The sequence below is a fragment of the Oncorhynchus mykiss genome, chromosome 20 (assembly GCF_013265735.2).
Source record: "Oncorhynchus mykiss isolate Arlee chromosome 20, USDA_OmykA_1.1, whole genome shotgun sequence".
NCBI lineage: Eukaryota > Metazoa > Chordata > Actinopteri > Salmoniformes > Salmonidae > Oncorhynchus > Oncorhynchus mykiss.
This window is the reverse complement of record NC_048584.1, coordinates 31,883,996-31,903,883: the sequence shown is the minus strand read 5'-3', so window position 1 is coordinate 31,903,883 and position 19,888 is coordinate 31,883,996. Positions and strand designations below refer to the sequence as shown.

Below are 19,888 nucleotides of genomic sequence, written 5' to 3'. Positions count from 1 at the left end.
TTATTATGGATCCCCATTACTCGTCCTGGGGTCAAGCAACAATTAAGGCAGTAACACAATAAAATACAATTTTGAAACATTAAAATACATTTTACAACAGATTTCACAATACATTTGCAAACGATGGCCTCAGTCCTGGTATCCACAGTCGTTCATATTGGGTGGTTGTGTTTGTGTGTGTGTGGTTACCAAGGATGCCAAATATTTCCACTAGTTGCAAACATGCCTAGTTCAGAACACACACACAAACATACTGATTTACGAGAATGTAAAATGTCAAACATCTCACCATTGAGATCTCAAAGAGAAGCAGTATCAAATATCACATTTATTCTGCTACCCTTAGAGACTAGGAACTAACCTAGTCTAGCAGCAAAGTGCCACTGCACCCCAGAGCAAGCTCCTTTCAGCACAAAACAAAAAAGGGTTCCCAGGTGTCAACGTGGGAGTGGTGCCCAATGAGTTACAGTACCAAATAAAATCCAAGTTTATTGGTCGTGTACAGAGATTTATAGATGTTATCGCTGGTGCAGTGAAATTATTGTGTTTCTAGCTCCATCAGTGCAGTAATCCCTAGCAATAAAAATCGAATAAAAAACTATACACACATAATACAGAAAAAAAATGAAATATCAGAACGAGCGATGTCAGAGACCGTAAAATATAAACATACAGAGTACACCAAACATTGGGATCACGTTGCCCTCAAAACACCCTCAATTCATCGGGGCATCGACTCCACAAGGTGTCGAAAGGGTTCCACAGGGATGATGGCCCATGTTGACTCCAATGCTTCTGAAAGGACTGTACATACAGTATGTATAGTATGTATGTATAATACTGTATTATAGTCAAGGGACATCCTATATACAGTGCATCTGGAAAGTATTCAGGCCCCTTCCCTTTTTGCACATTTAGTTACATTAGAGACTTTTTCAAATATGGATTCAATAAAAAATTAGCATCATCAATCTAGACACAATAACCCATAATGACAAAGCGAAAACAAGTTTTAAGAAATGTTTGCAAAAAAACCTGAAAAACCTTATTTACATAAGTATTAAAACCCTTTGCTACTCGAAATTGAGCTCAGGTGCATGCTGTTTCCATTGATCATCCTTGAGATGTTTCTACAACTAGATTGGAGTCCACCTGTGCTAAATGTAATTGATTGGACATGATTTGGAAAGGCACACACCTGTCTAAAAGGTCCCACAGTTGACAGTGAATGTCAGAGCAAAAATCAAGCCATGAGGTCGAAGGAATTGTCTGTAGAGCTCTGAGACAGGATTGTGTCAAAGCACAAAACATTCTGCAGCATTGAAGAACACAGTGGCCTCCATCATTCTTAAATGGAAGAAGTCTGGAACCACCAAGACTCATCCTAGAGCTGGCCGGCCAAACTGAGTAATCAGGGGAGAAGGGCCTTGGTCAGGGAGGTGACCAAGAACCTGATGGTCAATCAGACAGACCTCCAGAGTTCCTCTGTGGCAATGGGAGAACCTTACAGAAGGACAACAATCTCTGCAGCACTCCACCAATCAGGCCTGTATGGTAGAATGGCCTGAAGGAAACCACTCCTCAGTAAAAGGCACATGACAGCCTGGAGTTTGCCAGAAGGCACCTAAAGGCATCTCAAACCATGAGAAACAAGATTGAATCCTTTGGCCTGAATGCCAAGCGTCACGTCTGGAGGAAACCTGGGTATGTTTTTCAAAGGCAGGGACTAGGAGACTAGTCAGGATCGAGGGAAAGATAAATGGAGTAAAGAAAACCTGCTCAGGACCTTAGACTGGGGTGAGGGTTCACCTTCCAACAGGACAACAACCCTAAGCACACAACCAAGACAACACAGGAATGGCTTTGGGACAAGTCTCAATGTCCTTGAATGATCCATCCAGAGCCCCGACTTGAACCCGATCGAACATCTCTGGAGAGACCTGTGCAGCGAAGCGCCCCATCCAACCTGACAGAGTTTGAGAGGCTATCCAGAGAAGAATGGGAGAAACTACCTAAATACAGGTGTGCCAAGCTTGTAGCGTCATACCCAAGAAGAATGGGAGAAACTACCCAAATACAGGTGTGCCAAGCTTGTAGCGTCATACACAAGAAGACTCGAGGCTGTAATCATTGCTTCAACAAAGTACTGAGTAAAGGGTCTGAATACTTATGTAAATGTGATATCTGTAACTACTGCCTTACACACCTTCATATACATATACACTGAGTATACAAAACATTATATTATGTTGCACCGCACCCCCCTTTTGTCCTCAGAACAGCCTTTATTCATCGGGGCATGGACTCTACAAGGTGTGGAAAGCGTTCCACATGGATGCTGGCCCATGTTGACTCCAATGCTTCCCACAGCTGTGCCAAGTTGGCTGGATGTCCATTGGGTGGTGAACCATTCTTGATATACATGGTAAATTGTTGAGCGTGAAAAACACAGCAGCGGTGCAGTTCTTGAAACACTCACTACCATACCCCGTTCAATGGCACTTCAATATTTTCCCTCTGAATGGCACACATACACAATCCATGTCTCAGTTGTCTCAAGGCTTAAAAATCATTCTTTAACCTGCCTCCTCCCCTTAATTTTCAATGATTGAAGTGGATTTAACAGGTGACATCAATAAGGGATCATAGCTTTCACCTGGATTCACCTGGTCTGCCGTCCAAACACTTAAAAGACACACCCTCGTCCACTTACCCTCGCCTTATGCCCTTGGGGGAATCCCTGTCACCATCTTGGCAGGCAGGCCAAATGATTAGCCAAGCAAGAGAAGTTTGCAACGTAAGCCCCTCAGCCCTCGTTTTTAATCGGCTTTGTGAGTGTACAATTATGTTCACTCCGGGGGCCTGAAACTCTGCATAATTCAATTTGTGACGATTGTACATCCGCTAAGAAAAGTCAGTGAAAACTTAAAAACAACATCAATGGAGAAGTCAACATACAAGTGTAAGTAAAAACGAATGCAAATAAATTGCTACTATTGCACATGACGGAACCACAAACACGTCTCGTAAAAAGTAAATATGTTTGTTTGGTTATCTTTAGGAAATTGTAGAAATAAAAGCGTTTCCTTCTTCAGAAGTTCCAGCTAGGCAGGCTAACGTTAGTTAGCTAAATCATTTGCTAGCTATCATAAAGTAGGCGCATATTAATAATTTAGATACTTAATATAAGTAGACATACACTCATAATTGACTGTAACGCATATAAAGCACCCACAAGCTACCGGTGGCTGAAAACACAATAATCGCGGGATGAACGAGTGATGAATTTCTAGGTCCATTTAAAAATCATTCCTTCCTCCCTCGCCATGCAAGTGTATACTCGTCAGACGTCATGATGCGTCATCAGAAGTGTCCACTTAATTTGAGGGCTGAGGGATAGGGTGTGTCTTTTAAGTGTTTGGACCGCAGCCCTGGATTAATTCTACTGCAGGACAGGCTAACAAACTGAGCCATGCTCTCTGCTAATGAACAATGTTGGCTGTTGTGTGTGTGTGTGTCCTGGACTTTCACATCATAATCTCATCAGACCAGGTAAAACCTAATGACTGGTGTCCTCATAGGGGCCCAGAACAGATGTGGATGGTGGTGTGGGTGAACACCTTATTTTACATTGTGTAAACCACTGATAGGTGAATGTCAATGTTAACAGGAATGTTAACATACATACAGACAAACAGATAGAGAGACAGGTAGACAGACAGACAGTGAGCCAGACAGACAGTCTGACAGACACTAGCAAGCTGTACTGCCGTAGTGAAACTTCGTTGCCAAAACAAAATAAGATGGCATTACAAAGTCAAAGGTCATGAACCACCCAGCTTTCAATTCCAGCCAAACAAGTGGCAGAATGGTAGATTTTTCCACATTGCCGGCTCGGAGATTCAAACCAACGACATTTCGGTTCCTGGCCCAATGCTCTTAACCGCTATCTACAATCACACTGATGATGAAACATGGTGAAGCCCCAAAATTTCCTACCCTGGAAAACGTGTGTTTCAGACACACGGAAGTAGATGGCTGCAAATGTTTTACTTTTAAACTCGGACACAACAGATGCTAGTTCTAGGTCCCAAGAAACAAAGAGATCTTCTGTTTGATCTAACAATTTATCTCAATGGTTGTACAGTCGTCTCAAATAAAACTGTGAAGGATCTCAGCATTAGTCTGGACCCTGATTTCTCTTTTGACAGAAATGTCAAAAACATTTCAAAAGCAGTTTTTTTCTATCTTTGTAACATTGCAAAAATAAGAAACCTTTAGTCTAAATATTATGAAAAGAAACAAATCCATGCTTTATCACTTCTAGATTAGATTACTGCAATGCTCTACTCTCCGGCAGCCCGGATAATGCACTAAATAAACTTCAGTTAGTGCTAAATATGGCTGCTAGAATCTTGACTAGAATCCCAAAACGTTATCTTATTACTCCAGTGCATCGCATCTCTACACTGGCTTCCTGTTAGGGATAGGGCTGATTTCAAGGTTTTACTGCTAACCTACAAAGCATTACATGGACTTACTCGTACCTCTATCTCCGATTTGGCCCTGCCGTAAGAGACTGGTACCAGACGAGTCTGGTGGGAGGAGCTATAAGAGGACGGGGTCATTCTAATGGCTGGAATGGAATCAATGGAACGGAGTCAAACATGTTGTTTCCATGTGTTTGGTAGCATTGTATTGATTCCATTCCAGCCATTACAATGAGCCTGTCCTCCTATAGCTCCTCCCACCAGCCTCCACTGGAACATACCTACACGTACTCTACAGACACAAGACACAGGCCTCCTTATTGTTCCTAGAATTTCTAAGCAAACAGCTCTATAGAGCTTCATTTTTATGGAATGGTCAGCCGATCCATGTGAGAGACGCAGACTTGGTCTCAACCTTTAGGTCTTTACTGAAGACTCATCTCTTATGTAGGTCCTATGATGGAGTGTAGTCTGGCCCAGGGGTGTGAAGGTGAATGGCAAGGTACTGGAGTGACGAACCACCCTTGCCTTTTTGCCTCTGGGGGCTGAGTCACAGGCTTGCTAGTGTTCTCCCATCTCTCTTGCCAGGCTTTTTTTTCGCAATACTCGACTTGAGTGGGTTGAGTCAATGACGTGATCCCCCCCCCCCCCGTCTCAGGGTAGTAAGTTGGTGGTCTGTTGATATTCATCTGGTGGTGTGGGGCTGTGCTTTGGCAAAGTGGGTAGGGTTATATCCTTCCTGGTTGGCCCTGTCCGGGGGTATTGTCGGGCAGGGCCACAGCGTCCCCCGACCCCTCCTGGCGCAGTCTCCAGTATCTATGCTGCAATAGTCTATGTGCCTGGGGGCTCAGGTCAGTCTGTCCTATCTGGTGTAATTCTACTGTCTTATCTGGTGTCCTGTGTGATCTTAAGTATGTTCCCTCTAATTCTCCAATCTCTCTCTTGCTTTCTCTCTCTCCCCTTCTCGGAGGACCTGAGAGATAGGACCCTGCCTCAGGACTACCTGGCCTGATGAACTTTGGCTGTCCCGATCCCCAGTCCACCTGGTCGTGCTGCTGATCCAGTTTCTGCTGTCCTGCCTGCAGCTATGGAACCCTGACCTGTTCACCAGACGTGCTACCTTGTCATGCTGCTGCTCTAGTTTCAACTGTTCATCCTGCGGCTATGGAACCCTGACCTGTTTACTGGATGGGCTACCTTATCCCAGACCTGCTGATTTAAGTCTCTCTCTCGACCTCTGAATGCACGGCAATGAAAAGCCAACTGACATTTACTCATGAGGTGCTGACCTGTTGCACCCTCTATAACCACTGTGTTAATTATTTGACCCTGCTGGTCATCTATGAACATGAAGAACAATCTGGTCTTAATGGCCAAGTACTCTTATAATCTCTACCGCGCACAGCCAGAAGAGGACTGGCCACCCCTCAGAGCCTGGTTTCTTCCTAGGTTCCTGCCTTTCTAGGGAGTTTTTCCTAGCCACAGTGCTTCTACATCTGCATTGCTTGCTGTTTGGGGTTTTAGTCTGGGTTTCTGAATAAGCACTTTGTGACATCTGCTGATGTAAAAAGTGCTTTATAAATACATTTGATTGATAACAGACAGACGACCTAATGCTTTTTTGTCTCACTGTGACTGAGCAGTAAGAGGAGGATGGAAAGGAGAAGGAAGGAGGAGGAGAGAGAAGGAGGAAGGAAAGGAGAAGGAAGGAAAGGAGAAGAGGGGAGGAGGAGGGGGGAAAGTAGAAGGAAGGAGGAGGAGGGGGAAAGGAGAAGGGAGGAGGAGGAGGGGGAAAGGAGAAGGGAAGAGGAGGAGGAAGGGGAAAGGAGAAGGAAGGAAGGAGGAGGAGGAGTAGGGGAAAGGAGAAGGGAGGAGGAGGGGGAAAGGAGAAGGAAGGAGGAGGAGGAGGAGGGAAAGGAGAAGGGAAGGAGGAGGAGGGAAAGGAGAAGGAAGAGTGTGTGGGGATAATATTTTGACTGAGCAATGACAGCACAGAGAGGAAGAGGTAGAGGAGGAGGAAGGGGAGGAAACTGAGTTTGGTCCAACACACCGTCCCAGCGTTGTCTGAGTAATGACAATGCATCGTGTGTGTATGTATGTATGTATGTATGTGTATGTATGTGTGTGTGTGTGTGTGTGGGTGTGTGTGTGTGTGTGTGTGAGTGTGTGAGTGTGTGAGTGTGTGAGTGTGTGAGTGAGTGAGTGAGTGAGGACAATGCGGCATGCTGCTGATGACTAACCCAGACAGGGATAGGAAGGTCTGTTCCCCTTGGACCCGAGCCGACGACGTTACTAAATCCACCTTGGTCCTCTGAGTCACTCGTCAATATAATCAACAAGCTAATCATAGAAATCATCTGGCTACTAAATGGCTAATGCTAGATTCCACTTCAATCAGTGTCTCCTCAAAGGCTAGGTGAATAATATCATAGTCATTTTCCCATAAGAGGTTTTTGTAGCCACTATAATTGAATTTGCAGACCACTGTAAAAATAAAATATGTAAAAAGTTACTTTTTTGCTTTATTTGATTATTTCTTCCCTTTCTTGAAACAAGACTGCATGATGTCATCTCTGTAAGAGACGGTCAAGTAATGCAGCCACCTTTAACAAGGAAGCAGTTGGGCCAAAATGAGTTTTATTTTCTACTCATCCTTCTTTTTTAAAAGTTCCAGTGTATAATGCTAGATTACAGTATGGATTTAACAGTGGGGGTTTCCAGCATATTTGGAGTTGAAGATATTTATGAACTAAGCAGAAACAGACCGCTAGATATTCACTTTCATCTCAGAAACAGGAAGCATGCTGATGTGATGTTCAGGGCCTGTATTCCCAAAGCATCTCAGAATAGGAGTGCTGATCTAGGATCAGTTTAGCATTTAAATCAAAATGCATAATAACGCGAACCCACCTGATCCTAGATCAGCACTGCTACTCGGAGAGGCTTTTGACTACAGGCACAGAATCACTGGTTACCCAGCACATATTGATGAGGAATGGCGTTTTTGCTGCTTCTGGGCTGTTGTCTCATTGTTTGGAAATGTGCTGGAGGCCACAACTGCACACACTATGACGTGTGTAGGGATAACAGATTGCTGAGTAATAATAAACGCTGGTCAGTGGTTTACATGGCTTATTAAGCCAGTTTCTCCCAACTGAGGCAACTATTCAAACAGGAGAAGCCATAGTACAGAAACGTGGAAGTTTCAGTGGTAGCTGTGGTGCCAGTGGGAGAAAGAGTGTGTGTGTATTTCCTGGTAGATCTACACAACAGTTCAATTTAAACAACACGCAGGGAATATTACCCTTGGTGCTTAACCTACACTGAAAAGCTTAATTAGAGTCCCAAATGGCACCCTATTCACTATCTAGGGCACTACTCTGGTCAGAAGTGCCATTTGGGACACAAAGGCATTTATTAACGTAAAGGTCACAATAAAAAGGAACACTAATTCAAATGCTCTCATCCTGTGTGTGAGAACCAAACACCTTGGGTGTGTGTGTTCGTATGTCTGTCTGTCTGTGTGGGTTTGTGTGTTTGCGCATGTGCGTATGTTTGTCCATGCATGTGTTTATCCTTCCCAAACCGACCGCCTGCTTCTTTACGGCCTGCCTTCTTTTTATTCGTTTTTGTTCCTACTTCGCCTGCCAGGCAACATTACTAAGAACTTAGTACTTAGGATACTTGGATTCAGCAAAGCTCACTTTCAGTCCTGGGCTCAAATACTATTTGGAATCTCTTAAAATAAGTTCAGCATTCAGCTTCAACCTTCCTGGAGTACAGTACAACCGTGGGCAGGGTTGGCACTTTTGGAAAAAAATATATACTGGTTCCATTGAAACACACAAGCTCAATCAAGCCCAGCTGAAGTATTTGAAATTATTTCAAATAGTATTTGAACCCAGCAATGTTAATATTGTGCCTTTTGTTCATTTTCTCTTCACAATCCAGGTTGGGCCTGCCTGGTTCTCGTTAGAATTAAAGATTACGACAACTAAGATAAACAACTATATTTTAAAAAATCCCTCATATTTCAATCAGTGGACCAGAACCAAACAACAGATTGCCTGGTGTAACAGACTGCCTGGTGGGTGCGTGTGTGCCTGGCCGCCCTGCAGTGCATTCTGGACCCTGTGTCATCAACCCTGGGAGCGGTAGGAAGATGTTTGCAAACATTTCATTTTTGGGAAAAACAATATAACATATTTAGAGAAGAGCAAAACCAACTAAATGAATAACAGCTGTGTAAGAATAGGAGCTGATTTCCTGGACACAGATTAAGCCTAGTCCTGGAATAAAACTATGCTCAATGGAGAATCTCCATTGAACTAGGTGTTTGAGTCCAGACTAGACTTAATCTGTGTCCAAGAAACCAAGTCTCTAGCTGGACTCCTACCAGTGGAGCCTAGCTCTCCTATGACTCCTGTTCATAGTATATTAGAAGAATAACAGTGGGATGCTGGCTAATGGGTGACGGAGTTTGCTGAAGTTGGCTAGCTAGCTAGCAAGTGACAAGAACGTTATCCATCATGTATAGCAACCATCTTGTTTAGAATGGACGACCAGTCATTTTCCATAGACCGTAGCAGTTAATTGCGTTGGGCCAGTAACCGAAAGGTCACTGTTTCCAATCCCAGAGCCGGCTAGGTGAAAAATCTGTCAATGAACTCTTGAGCAAGGCACTTAACACTAATTGTGCCTGTAAATCGCTTGTGGTAAAAGCGTCTGCTAAATGACTAAAACGTAAATGTATTTGTTGACTTCATTGAGTCAGTCCCCTCGCAAGGCCCGAGGTCGATGTTCGCACCCACGTGGAAAGTTATTTAGCATAATACAAAAATCCCCATAAAAATCAAGGTATCTGTTTTTTTGTCGTTGCATTGGATGCATCACAATCCACCGCATCTGCCTATGTCGTGACAGAGCCAGAGTTTGTCAGACCATGAGGCATCCCGAAAATCGGTCTTCTCACAAAATCACCTGTAGCATCCAAACAGTTTGGGATGCACACTAATATGACCCCTCTGTGGAAAGGTGAGACTCTTGCGAACATGACGTTTTGGCTCTGGGACGCCAACAGGCTTCAGAAGACTTGTCTGAAGGTCCCCTGGTACCAGTTGAACAAATGTATGGCGGTATATATGGAGACTATTTAATGCCAAAAATAAGGTGTTAAATATATGTAGAACATTTTTTTTACAAATGTTTCCTGATCTTTCTTATATCTCTCAGACAGGATTGACACTTCAGAACAAACTTCCTTTTCAATTCTTGGGGTACTGTCTGTTGTTCTATGTTCTGTCTGTTGTTCTATGTAGTGAATCTGTTATTTAATATGCTGTATGGGCTAATCATTTTCAGCAAATATTTTTGATATATATTTATTTTATACTTCAAGGTATCTTCAAATTCCAAATCAAAGTAGCAAAATTATCCCTGGTATAACCTTCTTAAAACAATTCCATATATCTTAGTAGAACCCTGCCAGGGCTTAAGACTCTTCTGGGTTATAAAGCAAACAGTATCCCTTAGGTCTTCAACAGCAAATATGTAAATTGTTTAAGCATATGTTGCAGCGATTAAAATATATTTTTCTGAATATTGACAAAAAATGTAGCAATCAGCAACGGAGCTGACAAGCCACTGATGGAGCTGACAACAGATACTCAAAACAGACATAATTTTGCAATACAAAATACAAGTTCAATTCAAACATTTATAAAATTTGATTCATTTGAAAATCCCAAATAAAAACAACCATTCAAATCGGCTCTTTCAGCTCTGACGGAATTGAGTTGATGTTTGACATTTTTCGTCTTCCTTCAAGTGGTATGCAGAGTAGCAATTTAGCTTTTCCTCTGTTGCTTTATGACACTCTAACTTAATTAAATGTAACATATTTGAAACAAAATTCCTCTTCTTTCAGGCAGATGGAGTTGATAGTTTGTTTGTGACCATGGTGATTCCAATTGTTTGTTTAAATCTATCAAAAGTAGAGAACTTTATGGACCATGAGTGGTCTTGTTACACTACATGTAATGAGGACATGAAGGGTCCTTCTGGAATAGCTGTCCCTGCTCATTCCCGATTCATTTAGGATTTTAGACCAATCTGAGTTCACGTAATCTCCAGACACATCTTTTAGAACTCACAGTTTTGAGAGAAATATTCTTTAAAGTCAAAGAGGGCTATTGCAAGAAAATACACTGAAAACAAATATAAGCGCAACATGTAAAGTGTTGGTCCCATGTTTCATGAGCTGAAATAAAAGTTCACAGAAACATTCCATACACACAAAAATATTATTTCTCAAAAATTGTGCGTATAATTGTTTTGCATCCCTGTTAAGTGAGCATTTCTCCATCCACCGGACAGATGTGGCATATCAAGAAACTGATTAAACAGCATGATCATTACACAGTTACACCTTGTGCTGGGGACAATAAAAGGACACTTTAAAATGTGTAGTTTTGTCACACAACACAATGCCACTGATATCTCAAGTTTTGAGGGAGCATGCAATTGGAATGCTGAATGTAGGAATGTCCACCAGAGCTGTTGCCAGGTAATGTAATGTTAATTTCTTTACCATAAGCCACCTCCAACGTGGTTTTAGAGAATTTGTCCAACCGGCCTCACAACTGCAGACCATGTGCATGGCGCCGTGTGGGTGATTGGTTTGCTGATGTCAACGTTGTGAACAGAGTCCCCCATGGTGGCGGTGGGGTTATAGTATAGGCAGACATAAGCTACGGACAACAAACACAATTGCATTTTATCTATGGCAATTTAATGCCCATTATCGTGCCATTCATCAGCCACCATTACTTCATGTTTCAGCATGATAATGCACGGACCCATTTCACAAGGATCTGTACACAATTCCTGGATGCTGGAAAATCTAATCTAAATCCAGTTCTTCCATGGCCTGAATACTCACCAGTCATGTCACCTATTGAGCATGTTTGGGATGCTCTGGATTGACCTGTATGACAGCGTTTTCCAGTTCCCGCCATTATCCAGCAACTTCACACAGACATTGAAGAGGAGTAGGACAGCATTCCACAGGCCACAATCAACAGCCTGATCAACTCTGTGCGAAGGAGATATGTAGCGCTGATGTGTACTGACTGGTTTTCATTAGTACACAGCGTTGATCGAGATCTTCAGTTTCTTGACAATTTCTAGCACAGAATAGCCTTAACTTCTCAGAAGAAGAATAGACTGACGAGTTTCAGAAGAAAGTCCCTTGTTTCTGGCCATTTTGAGCCTGTAATCGAACCCACAAATGCTGATGCTCCAGATCCTCAACTAGTCTAAAGAAGGCCAGTTGTATTTCTTCTTTAATTAACAGTTTTCAGCTGTGCTAAAATAATTGCAAAAGGGTTTTCTAATGATCAATTAGCCATTTAAAATTATAAACTTGGATTAGCTAACACAACGTGCCATTTGAACACAGTAGTGATGGTTGCTGATAATGGACCTCTGTACGCCTATGTAGATATTCCATTAAAAAACAGCCGTTTCCAGTTACAGTAGTCATTTACAACATTAACAATGTCTACACTGTATTTCTAATCAATTTTGATGTTATTTTAATGGACAAACATGTGGTTTTCTTTCAAAAACAAGGACATTTCTAAGTGACCCCAAACTTTTGAACAGTAGTGTATATATTTTCCCCTTGTGAAATACCCGTAAATGTAAATGTTAATCTCAAATAACGCTACGCCAGTGACACACACACACACACCCTCCTCTCCTGAGCCACAATAGTCACTTCTGGTTTGTGACCCATTAGGGAGCAGTTTAAAGAGTTGGATGAGATTGGGACATTACAGGTCACTTGTAATGAGGCCAATGTCTATATAGAACAAATCCTTAGCAAATAGACCAAGGCTTCGTCCCAAATGGCACCCTTTCCCCTATTCACCCTTATGGAAAAACAACATGAATTTCATATGTGAACACAAAACACATTTTCATATAATCACGCCATTTTATGTGAAGTTAATGTGGTAACAGGTGACATGTAAAGCAACACTTGATTACTTGAAACTACATATGATCCCATGTGAAGTGTTCCAACTCATGTGAGTTGTGAAATTAGGTGATTTTTCTGAAAGGGCAGTACACTACTGTTGACCAGGGCCGAAGGGGGCAATAAGGACCTGGTCAGAAGTAATGCACTATTGGCAATTTTGCACCATTTGGGACACAACGCAAGCAAATATACTTCCATCTGTCTGAAAAGGTATATGACTGATGGCCAAAATGTTTCATTTTCACTTTTCTCTTTCTTTTCACTGAGATGATGTCACTTTATTTTTTAATGAAGCTTGAGGAAAAAATGTAAGCTTTTCCGAGCTCTTTGGGTTTTGGTACCAAATCCTTTCAGGTACATGATGTCAACACATGGTCATAGCAAGGCAATGAATATGTCCCAAATGGCTTCCTATCTTCTATATACTGCACTACTTTTGGCCAGATCCATATGGGCCCTTGTCAAAAGTAGTGCACTATCTGGAATATGGTGTTATTTGGGACACAGACCCTGAGACAATGGAAAATAACTCAGTTTGGTTATAAATACAATATTAGAGTGCTCAGGGAAATATACACTAATAACTAATGAACTGACACAGGCCAATGTTATGACCAGCTGCCTGTCACATGTGTGCACCTGCATGATTAAATAGTCTGACATCATCAATATGAGCCATTCCTTGGATGCTTCTACATTGACCTTTAACCCTAGGCTTAGGGGCAGAGGTAAATCAAATATCCTGACCTGTTTCAATAAACCGTTTGTCAGGTGATAGGTTGTGAGTACAGGAAGACATCTTGACAGGAACCAGACTTTTGAAGAACAAACCCAAACCTGATACGTATCTTCAGGAAGAAGAAGAAGAAGAAGATGACAAGTGAAATGGAGTGGAGGAGGGAGACAAAGATTTGTCTTTGTCGCGGAACAATGATCATGATGAGTAGGATGCAAGGGTGTGCAGCCTCTATAATATAGCATCAAGGCCACACCACAAAAGAAAAAGGTAAAGTTATCCTTAACTTGTCCAACCACTGCTACCAAGTAAATGTAAACTATGTTTGGATTTGCTGAGACGCAGTGTTGCGCAGGCAGATTCTTAAATTGAGCAATGAACAATAATATCGTCAAGGATTAAGACCGAAGGGAATGACAAGGGAGATGAATGAAGCCCTCACACATATTTCAATATCACATCCACCATTTGGCTTCCTCTAAGAGACAATCACACACACACATACAGAGAGAGACAGGATTGGACCACTATATGTCAGGCCGTAGAACAAGACCCTGACCAGAACATGACCTGGAAACGGGGCACAAATATTTATCTAAACGGAATCAGGCTTTGACAGACACTGTCTGGGCCTTGGATAGGACCAGAACTGGATTGAGCTTACCTGGTGCAATGGAACCAATAGAATAGTCCCAAAAGTGCAAACCCCACCAACCTGGCACTCCAGGCAGACAGCACTAAATGGTAAGGGTATTTAAAACACATTTCAAATAGTGTTTGAACCCAGGGCTGGATAGAACACATGCAATGGAAACAGTCTCACTCAGCTCAGACGCAAAAGAATGAGACACAGAATGTGTTCAAATTCCAAAGCAAAGTGGAGTTCGAAATCAATTGGCATTGATAGCCACATAGGATAGGCTTACTCAGAGCCAATGACTCTAGCCTAGACCTACCTCTCAATAACCTGCATACATGCAGGTTGTGGATATCTATAAACAGGGTGGACAGGGTGGAAAACAAAATGTACAAAATGTAGTTCAAATTCATTTGTCAAGGAGATACCACACTAATCAACTTTGGAATTATACATTTTAAAAATATTTTGTATGTTTATTGAATAGAGAGCGACAGATGAGAAAGGTAGGAGAGAGTGCTGAAAAAGCAATGGGTCAAATTTGAACCCATGCTAGCAGAGGTACATCGTACATGCGCTCCAGAGGTAGCGGCTTAAACAGCTAGATCACGACAGGCCACAACTTCTTTGGAATGTTTACATTTGAAATTTTAGAGATTTAATTCATTTAATTATAATGTATGTGTATTTGAATAGACAGAAACGGGACCTATATCCCAAACATGGGCTGTTCTAAAAATGTGGTTGTAAACATTCAGATCCTGCTGAGAAGGATTTAGTGTTGAAGAATGAAAGTCCTTTCATAAGAGAGAATGGAATCCTCATTGAGAGAAGCAATTTATCAATCACAAAGTGCTTTATAGTAACCCGGCCAAGATCCCAAAGAGCAAGCAGGGGCAAAGTGGCAAGGAACAAGTCCCTAGAAGGAAGAAACCTTGAGATGAACCAGAATCATAAGGGAGGCCTATCCTGCTCTGGCAGTACTGGGTAGAATTACTTTTCAATACATTTCAAAACAACTATTCAGATAACCTTTATTTGAAAAAACAAGTAGTTGAATATTGGAATGTATTTGGAAATACACTTGGAAAGTATTTCAAAATACTCAAAAACTCTGACGCAAATTTACCACGTACTGAACTCAGTTATTCCAAAATAGTATTTTAAATAAATATTTTACTTTCAAATACAATTTGATCAACTATTTGCTTATTACAAATTACCATTCAAATACTCAGACAGTGCATTCAGAAAGTACTCAGACCCCTTGACTTTTTCCACATTCTGTTACGTTACAGTCTTATTCTAAAATTGATTAAACTGTTTTTTTCCCCCTCATCAATCTACACACAATACCCCATAATGACAAAGCAAAAACAGACGTAACATTTTTTACCCCAAAAATTAAAAAAATGAAATATCACATTTACGTAATTAAACAGACCCTTTACTCAGTACTTTGCTGAAGTACATTTGACAGCGATTGCAGCCTCGAGTCTTCTTGGGTATCACGCTAAAAGCTTGGCACACCTGTATTTGGGGAGTTTCTCCCATTCTTCTCTGCAGATCCTCTCAAGCTCTGTCAGGTTGGATGGGGAGTGTCGCTGCACAGCTATTTTTAGGTCTCTCCAGAGATGCTCGATCAGGTACAAGTCCGGGCTCTGGCTGGGCCACTCAAGGACATTGAGAGACTTATCCCGAAGTCACTCCTGCGTTGTCTTGGCTGTGTGCTTAGGGTCGTTGTCCTGTTGGAAGGTGTACCTTCGCCCCAGTCTGAGGTCCTGAGCACTCTGAAGCAGGTTTTCATCAATAATCTCTCTGTACTTTGCTCTGTTCATCTTTCCCTCGACCCTGACTAGTCTCCCAGTAACTACAGCTGAAAAAAATTCCCATGATGCGAACACCATCATGCTTCACCATAGGTATGGTGCCAGGTTTCCTCCAAATGTGACGTTTGGCATTCAGGCCAAAGAGTTCAATCTTGGTTTCATCAGACCAGAGAATCTTGTTTTTCATGTTCTGAGAGTCTTAAGGTGCCTTTTGGCAAACTCCAAGTGGGCTCTCATGTGCCTTTTACTGAAGAATGGCTTCCGTCTGGCCACTCTACCATAAAGGCCTGATTGGTGGAGTGCTGCAGAGATGGTTGTCCTTCTGGAAGGTTCTCCAATCTCCACAGAGGAACTTTGAAGCTCTGCCAGAGTGACCATCAGGTTCTTGGTCACCTCCCTGACCAAGGCCCTTCTCCCCCGACTGCTCAGTTTGGCCGGGTGGCCAGCTCTAGGAAGAGTCTTGGTGGTTCCAAACATCTTCCAATTAAGAATGATGGAGGCCAGCTCTAGGAAGAGTCTTGGTGGTTCCTAACATCTTCCATTTAAGAATGATGGAGGCTAGCTCTAGGAAGAGTCTTGGTGGTTCCAAACATCTTCCATTTAAGAATGATGGAGGCCACTGTGTTTATTTTTTGGTACCCTCGATTCAATCGTGTCTTGGAGCTCTACAGACAATTCCTTCAACCTCATGGCCTGATTTTTGCTCTGACATTCACTGTCAACTGTGGGACCTTATATAGACAGCTGTGTGCCTTTCCAAATCATGTCCAATCAATTGTATTTACCACAGGTGGACTCTAATCACCATGTAGAAACATCTCTATGATGATCAATGGAAACAGGATGCACCTGACCTCAATTTTGAGTCTCATAGCAAAGGGTCTGTATATTTATGTAAATAATGTATTTCTATTTTTGATTTTTAATACATTTGCAAACATTTCTAAAAACCTGTTTTCGCTTTGTCATTATGGGTATTGTGTGTAGATTGATGAGGAACATTTTGTATTTAATAAATTTTTGAATAAGGCTGTAACGTATCGAAATGTGGAAAAAGTCAAGGGGTCTGAATACTATCCGAATGAAAATACTCAAATGCACAAAAAAAGCATTTACAGTGCCTCCAGTATTCACACCCTGTAACTTTTTCCAAATTGTTCTAATCAAATATAGATTTTTTTGTCATTGGCCTACATACGTTTTTTGACATTTTTACAAATTAATTAAAAATGAAAAGCTGAAATGTCGAGTAAATAAATTCAACCCCTTTGTTATGCCACGCCTAAATAAGTTCAGGAGTAAAAATGTGCTTAACAAGTCACATTATAAGTTGCAAGGACCCACTCGGTGTGCAATAGTTTTTAACGTGATTTTTTAATGAGTACTTCATCTCTCTACTCCACGCTTAAAATTATCTGTAAGGTCCCTCTGTCTAGCAGTGAAATTCAAACACAGATTCAACCACAAAGACCAGGGAGGTTTTCTAATGCCTTGCAAAGAATGGCACCTATTGGTAGATGGGTAAAAAAAAAAAAATTAAGCAGATATTGAATATCCCTTTGAGCATGGAGTAGTTATTAACTACACTTTGGATGGTGTATCAATTCACCTAGTCCCTACAAAGACACAGGTGTCTTTCCTAACTCAGTTGCCAGAGAGGAAGGAAACAGCTCAGGGATATCACAATGAGGCCAATGGTGACTTTAAAACAGTTACAGAGTTTAATGGCTGTGATAGGAGAAAACAACATTGTAGTTACTCCACTGGCTTCCGTCTGGACACTTTACCATAAAGGCCGTATTGGTGGAATGCTGCAGAGATGGTGGACAGAGTGAAAAGGAACCCTGTACAGAATAAATATATTCCCAAACATGCATCACCTGTTTGCTACAAGGAACTAAAGTAATACTGCAAAAAATGTGGCAAGGCAATACATTTTTTTGGTCCTGAATACAAAGTGTTTTGTCTGGGTGAAATCCAATGCAACACATTACTGAGTACCACTCTCCATATTTTCAAGCATAGCGGTGCCTGCATCATGTTATGAGTATGCTTGTAATCGTTAACAGGGCCTAAAATTAACACCCGCCACCTGCCAAATGCGGATCGATTTTGGCATTGGCGGGAAAGAATGTCTAGTTCACCAGCCACGTTGGCGCGTGGTAACACTCAGGGCTCTAAGGTGTGAGCATTTAATAAAGATAGTCAAGTATGGGAACAAGCACGAGTTGTGATTTATAGCAAAATAAATACTCCAGTAGCTGTTTTCAAAGTATTTCTGCCATTTTGTTTCTTATCTGGTAACGAACAAAGAAATATGAATCCTAATGTTATAGCTATCCCACCTCAGCAACACTGCCTGTCTGGGGGGCTATGAGTCCTGCTATATTTGTTTTTATAAGCAATGGGCACAGGCATAAAAGTTGGTCTAATTTAATCGAAAGTCTACTAAAGTGAGACTTTGTCCTTGTGTTTCTTAGCTATTTACATTGTTTTGTTCACAAACTAGGTTGCTTTTCATTGTTTGAGTTTGCTCCCACTGCAGCAAAAAGAAACACCGTTGGCCTCTGCTAGTGATATCCTCACAGGCACACTTGATGACTCGAGTGGCCCTGTTACCAAGGTAACCTTAAAGGGGCAGCTAAACATTTCTGTCTGATATTTTTGTTAAAATTCTCGTGTCATAGAATATTTAATGAAATCGAGCAATACTTTGAATATGCGAGGGTAAAATACATTATTAACATCGAGGCCAGCTGGCACTCAGCCAAAAGCTTTGTCATGATTTACATTGAATTAGTGCTAATACTTTAAGACTCATCCTTAACAATGCATAAGCCAAACTATTTGGGATATTGATTGTTTTCAGATGTCCTGTAGTTCAAATATAGACCGGTCCCAGATCTGTTTGTGCTGTCTTGTTGACAGTGACCATAGGAGTTGGCAAGACAGCTAAAACAAACCCGGACCAGCTTGGTTACATCATGGGGCAAAGACAATGGAGTGCTGGTAAGTGGAGAAGAGCTCAGATTTTACGGTTGCTCAGACCTGGGTTTAACAACTACACAGCACTTAGTTCAGAATTTAGTTTAGCAACTACACAGCACGTAGTTCAGACCTGTGTTTAACAACTATACAGCACGTAGTTCAGACCTGTGTTTAACAACTACACAGCACGTAGTTCAGACCTGTGTTTAACAACTACACAGCACGTAGTTCAGACCTGTGTTTAACAACTATACAGCACGTAGTTCAGACCTGTGTTTAACAACTACACAGCACTTAGTTCAGACCTGTGTTTAACAACTATACAGTACTTAGTTCAGATCTGTGTTTAACAACTATACAGCACTTAGTTCAGATCTGTGTTTAACAACTATACAGTACTTAGTTCAGACCTGTGTTTAACAACTATACAGCACTTAGTTCAGACCTGTGTTTAACAACTATACAGTACTTAGTTCAGACCTGTGTTTAACAACTACACAGTACTTAGTTCAGATCTGTGTTTAACAACTATACAGCACGTAGTTCAGATCTGTGTTTAACAACTATACAGCACGTAGTTCAGACCTGTGTTTAACAACTACACAGCACTTAGTTCAGATCTGTGTTTAACAACTATACAGTACTTATCTCAGACCTGTGTTTAACAACTACACAGTACTTAGTTCAGATCTGTGTTTAACAACTATACAGTACTTATCTCAGACCTGTGTTTAACAACTATACAGCACGTAGTTCAGACCTGTGTTTAACAACTACACAGCACTTAGTTCAGATCTGTGTTTAACAACTATACAGTACTTATCTCAGACCTGTGTTTAACAACTATACAGTACTTAGTTCAGATCTGTGTTTAACAACTATACAGTACTTAGTTCAGATCTGTGTTTAACAACTATACAGCCCTTAGTTCAGATCTGTGTTTAACAACTATACAGTACTTATCTCAGACCTGTGTTTAACAACTATACAGTACTTATCTCAGACCTGTGTTTAACAACTATACAGCACTTAGTTCAGACCTGTGTTTAACAACTATACAGTACTTAGTTCAGATCTGTGTTTAACAACTATACAGCACTTAGTTCAGATCTGTGTTTAACAACTATACAGCACTTAGTTCAGACCTGTGTTTAACAACTATAC

General features: G+C 41.4%; 1 protein-coding gene across 2 annotated transcripts in view; it reads right to left on the bottom strand.

Annotated features, from left to right (window-relative positions):
* The window catches only part of wdr27 (WD repeat domain 27), a 155,315-nt gene that overhangs the window by 74,191 nt on the left and 61,236 nt on the right, over window positions 1-19,888 (bottom strand). The window lies entirely within an intron of this gene.